Source organism: Oxyura jamaicensis, chromosome 3, assembly GCF_011077185.1.
Source record: "Oxyura jamaicensis isolate SHBP4307 breed ruddy duck chromosome 3, BPBGC_Ojam_1.0, whole genome shotgun sequence".
NCBI classification, from domain to species: Eukaryota; Metazoa; Chordata; class Aves; order Anseriformes; family Anatidae; genus Oxyura; species Oxyura jamaicensis.
Window position 1 is genome coordinate 60,172,341 of NC_048895.1, and position 6,210 is coordinate 60,178,550.

The following is a 6,210-nucleotide window of genomic DNA, read 5'->3' on the forward strand; positions in this document are numbered from 1 at the left end:
TTTCTTTTCTTTTCTTTTCTTTTCTTTTCTTTTCTTTTCTTTTCTTTCCTTTCCTTTCCTTTCCTTTCCTTTCCTTTTCTTTCCTTTTCCTTCCTTTTCTTTTCCTTTCTTCACAGTGATCTTTCCCTGGGGTACACAGAACCAATTATAAATCCAAAAAACAACTTTTGTTTTTAAAGATTGACAAAAACTTGTTCAAAGACAAGTTTTATCTAAGAGGATAATTCTGTTAATAATGAGCTGAAATGTCATGTGCATTATTTACTAGGAGTTACTTTATTCCATACAGAAAAGTGAATTCAGTCTCTATAAAACTGTAGCATAATTAAATGTGCTGCTTAAGTCAAAACAAAATCAATATTGTACATCTGATAAAGGAAAAAATTCAGCTTGTAGTATTTTCAGCCAAAGTAGTATTTTCATCTCAGCACAGAGCTAGTGGTATTCACAGACCTGCTTCTTCTCCTGTTTCTTTCAATAGCAACAAAACTGAGATTCCAAATAGTACCTCTAAGGCCAGCCACAATTTGAAGGCCAAAACACTGCTGGAAATTATTTTGAACTATAATAGTGTCTCAGTGATATGGTGGTTGAAAAGTAGGTGGTGATACTGGTCAGCTACACTGTACCTGGAAAAAATCTTTCAAAGAAACCACTTGTGTTTCTCTGCCATGCACGCACTCTGTAAACTCCCAAAGTAGAGTCTGAGTAAAAGGTGAAGAGTGAGATTTAGATTGCTTCCTATGGTGTGCTAGCATGACTGAAAAGCTTTAATCTCTTCAAAATCCAAGAGAATGACTCAAGCAGCTGCAACAGCCCTCCAGGACTGGTGGCACCTAAACTCGTTAGATATAGCTCATTTCAGATCAGAGTTCCTGGTGGCTGTGTTTAAGCTCTCAGCCATGTGCAGACTCCCTTTTCTTTGGATCGTATAGAAAGCTTAGCTTCTGCATAAGCTCCTTCACTGTTCGAATCTGTGCAGAATGGGGCCTCAACTCTGCCTTATCCCAGATATCTGGTAGGTGGCCTTGAGCACAGCTTGTGCTCTTGAACAGCACTAGGTGTAGTACAAAGCAAAGCAGCTATTGGTGAGTTGGTTCAAAACTCTGAAAGAAACATATTGATGGTGCTAATCCAGGCCTGTGATCATAAAATATTGTGGAAATTGGCATATCAAACCACCTATAGGCTACAGTCAGTATTCAGAATCAGTGGGGGACAGCAGGCCAAGATAAAAACTGAAAAAAGAAAAGAAAAGAAACAGAAGAAGAAAAAGAAAAAGAAAAAGAAAAAGAAAAGGAAAAAGAAAAAGAAAAGGAAAAAGAAAAAGAAAAAGAAAATAAGAACAAAAAGAAAAAGAAAAAGAAAAAAAAAGAAAAAGAAAAAGAAAAAGAAAAAGAAAAAGAAAAAGAAAAAGAAAACAACAACAAAAAATAATAATAAAAAAAATAACCTTAAAGCTAGGATACTCTCAGAAACCAGAATTAAATCTGTAACTTCTCTGCTGCCTTTAGAAAAGCCTCACAGACCAAAAGATTCAGGATTCAGGCTATAACTACAGACAAGCTCAGAGTGGTTGTCTCCTCTTCCCACTAGGTGTATGGGAGGTAAATCCTCTGGAAGGATGCAAGTGACTCTCAGCAGGCACTTCCAGTGGATAAACTATCAGAAAATATGAACCTTGGACAAGAAAACAGCAAATGGTTATTTCCTATTTATTTGAGAGATGTCTTAAAATAAATTATTGTACTATATTTGTACATATACTATTCTTGTACTATATAACCTATACTTAAATGTTATCTTCATTGCTTTAAAGTAACTGCAGTGGAGTCTAACACACTGACCCAAATGCAATTTCCAAACCTTCTGAACCTCACCTGCTAATAACATCCATAAATACCATAAGATCTGGTAACCCATTTAGGTGCAGCAGCTTCTCCTTGCCTTGTTATCTTCCTCTTCTCTATGTGCTTTTCTAACTCATTCTGATCCTGTTTAATTTTGTATCTTCACTTGCCTATTTCACAGAGTACACCAGGTAATGTACATATTGCCCTGAAATGTGAAGGAGACAAAGTAGCAAAGGCATTGATTCAGATGAATATCTACCTTTTGAGTCATAAAAAAGGAGGAAACTGAACATCAGTTTCTCCTGGTGCTCCCTGTTGTATCACATCATCATAACATAAAAAGCAAAGTCTGGAAATGACATATAATCAAAGAGGAACTCAGCTATGATGAGGTCTGTTTTGCAATATTCAGACCGGTGTTCACAGATTTTGGGAAAGAAGGAAAACGTTGCTTTCTATATTTTTGGGAAAACGGCAATCTTAAATTAACTCAGTTTAGTCTGAGAGTTTTCATGGATTTACCCAGGTAACTTCATCCAAATATTCAAGTTCTGTTGGCTGGACAAGGAGATCTTACAGTTAAAAACCAGATAATCTAATAAAACAAAATAAAAGACCTAATTAGTGATGGTAGCTCTGGCCTCATAAGAAAATACTGTGATTGATTTGGAACAAAGATCAGAGCACTAGCTCCACAGAAGTGTTATTCCAGCCACAGAAGGTCTTAAATACACCTTTTAAAATGTATAATACAATGCCAGATGGTTGAGCCACATCTGAGCTTTCTAGGGCATTCCATATGCAACCAAAGTTAGGTAATTAAAGAAAGTAAAGTAGCTAAGGACCTGGCATTATAGTTAATGTGAGCACTGATAAAAGGATTCTTGATCTTGTTCAGAAAAATTCTGGTGGGTGGCATTTCTCTGAAATAGGCGTTAACTGGAATAGTCCAGTTTCAAGTCATGTTTTTCAGCTGCAAAGGTAATTTTTTCTAGTGCTTTAATAAAATAAAATTAATGCAAAGCAGTAGTTTTTCTAGCCAATGACCAAACTTCTGAATTCTCTCACTCTAGGCAAAATGACATCCAGCTCTGAAACAAAATCTGGGCACTTTAACTCTTGAATACAACCAATACCCTACTGGAAATTTTGGCTGCATCTACTCTCTCTTTTGTAATCCTTATGTGTGTGGTAGCTAAATTTGTTATGTTCTCTGATCCAGCAGAAATATCAGTATTTCTGCCTTCAACCAAACTGTGATTTACAGGGTGAGATTTAGCTTTACACTGAGGCATAACTTCGGATATGTACATACAGGTGCGCAAACCTGCATTCTATCCAGGGGAGATCTACTCACTGCCATCAACAGTGTCTGAAAGGCAGTTCATCTCAACTGAAAATAGATATTTAGAGCATGGGTGCTTGCATTTTGCTCCCATGCTCTTTGAGATGATCTAGAGTGTCCAGAACACAGCCATAGGGCACGTAAAGATGACACGTGAAGACGCAATCAGGAGACCTCTGATTTACTCAACTTGGCAGGAGGTCAGGCAATGCACCCTGGAGCATCTTAAATAGTATCAGGCATCTGTGCATGGACAGATGAATTCAGTGACTTCTCAACCAAATCTCTTTTTAGACTCCACAAGCTATACTAGGAGTTCTCTGTTGACCAGAATGGGATTCAGATACCTAGCCCACATGCAGACAGATGCGTAAGTGCAGAAGCCTTAATCCTGTAAAAGCCTTGATCCTACCCAAGCGGTTAGTCTGCGGTGTGTAAAGACAGATTCAGCTGCCTAGGATTTCATGATCCTTTATGTGGGCTATATGGGTATCTTAAAGGTAGTCTCCTGTGTTGTATTATACCGCATATTGGCTGCCTAGGAAATGCCACAAAGGTAGTTGATAAACAAAGGGGTGACAGAGCCAGGTGACAAAAAGCTGTCCATCCAAAAGTAAACATCTGCTCAGGCTTATACCGGGCAACAATGTGGGCTGAGATCCCAAGTGTTGCCCCTTCCCCCAGGTCTTGAAGATAGCATCAGCCCATCTCTGAACACCAAAGTGCACCCATAGGGTGTGAAGAGTCTCCATGAGGACTCAAGGCCAAGCCCACTTCTTTCCCAAGATTCCTGTGTCCCAGAAAGCCACTGGTTACATGCAACAGTGTAGAGTGGAGAGAAAATTCATGAGGAGCAGCCAGGCATGCCAAAGCACAAGGCTAACCAAGGAGCGTGTCCTTGCTCACCATTCAAGTTGTATAAAGGAGGCAGACAGAGGACCTGTGTAGAAAAAAAATAAAATACCTTAGAGCAGGAACATCATGAAGATCCTGGCAAGTATTTTTATGTTGTCCAAGTTAAATTACCAGAAGAATTGCCCTAGTATAAAACTCATGTAAACAACAGGAAATATCTCCTATATTTTGCGAGTAACGGTGAAAGGTAAGAGGTATATTAACTGATAGAGGTACATGAAAGGTACCTGTCATAACAATAGCAGAATTTTCCAAGTCACCAGTTTAAAAACAATTGTATAAGAATGAAGTTTTTTTCTCTTCAGGCTTTTATCCTTCCTTGATCACAGTTTAAGAAGGAACTAATAAGAAAACAGTACTGGGCAAAGAAACAATTTGACAATATGTTATTTATTTAGTGCTTTGCCCCCCTGTTGCTCAGCTTGTAAACAATTGCAAGCACAGTCTGATCAGCAAGACAGACCTGGCATGTCAACCCCACAGCCCAGAGGCTGGGTATAAATATGTTTAAAAGAGATGTCCGAATAGATCCTCAGCAGGTGTCCTTTACGATAGCTCCATTAAGGGCCTTGCTAATGTCTCATTAAGCCTCTCTATAAGTCTAATCCTGATGTGGACTTGATTGACTGAAGATTTTTCTAAGCTTATGCCATAAAATCACAACTTGTGGCAGTCTTTCATACAGTCCTGACATTTTGGTGGTTCATTAGCAGTAAACGCAATTGTTACAGAGTTATAGAAGTTATAACTCAGGGCATGAAAAGCAATTTAGTAGGATTATCTGTTTATTTTTTCACTCTGTTTTTAAGGAGATGTTTATACAAGCCTTTAATATTAATTTTCCCCATGACTTCCAATTTTTAGTCATGCAAATGTGTCAAATACATAGCTAGAAAATTCTTATTTATTTCCTTAATAGAAAATTCAATTTCAAAATAAGCAGCAATGCTCAGTGTTCTTAGACTCTGTTTCCCTATAACACATTTAAACTTTCCATCAGAAAATAAATATTTTTTAAATATCACGTTTAAGGTTAAAAAAAAAATACCAACCACCTTTACATTTTTAGTGAGAAGGTCACAAAGGAGGATTTCCTCCCACTGTAGTGAATAAAGCAAAGTTGCTTTAACATTAAAAGCTGGAGATGGCCATGCCTCCCACCACAGTAAGATTTCCTGGGTGTCTGGATGACTTTCTCTGGCCATGCCCAGAGCATTTAGCCTTGGCAGTGCTTCACAGCTTGGCACCTCTGTCAGTGGTGAGGCTGCCCTCATCATGTACCAACACCCCTGTTTCCCAGATCCAGAAGGTCTCTGTTTGTCTTCAAAACAGGCAGGGCTACTGCCAAACCCTTCTGCTTCTCCAGACGCTCCTCCTAGCAGGAGAGCAAACTGGGAGCTGTTTCAGCCACACTTCCATCAGCTCTGCACCTCAGCCCATGCAGTTATATGCTTTCTTGGCCCCTCTGGAGACACCAGTTTCCAGTCTGGCAGTACAAGGATGCAAGTCAGCCTGTGCCTATATAATCTGCAGATATTCCTCTACAGTTTTCTTCCTCAGGGCATTGTAGCATGTTTAATAAAGTCTGCAAACTTGCCAGCTCCCCAAGCCTCCCTAATTAGGCACTTGTGATATGACAAGCTTCTTAACAATATTATTTACTTTCCCTGAGACATAGCAAGGGAAGGTTATGTTTCCCTCCCTGCAGAAACCAGTAGCATGATGGATGAAACTTCAGGAAATATTATACTGGCTGGTTGTTTAAGTTTTAATATAAAACATACTTGTGTCTGGGCTGGGCCTGAATTTTTCAGCAACCTGAATTCCTGTAAGGAAATTTTAATTTCCTTCCTTTGATGCAATTAGGCTTTAAAATCTTTCAGCTCTTCTATTTTGCTAAGAAAGAAAAATCCTTTCAATTTGCACAGCTCCTTTTGCTATTACACTAAGATGTAAGAGGGGAGCCCTCTCTTCCACCAGTAGTGTTTATTTCCAGAAGGAAAAAATCCCAGACCAATTCAACAAGTTGATTAGTCCTGATGAGCACACAGATAATAACTGAAGGGGAAAGAGGAGAGGGCAGGTACTGAGGTAAAT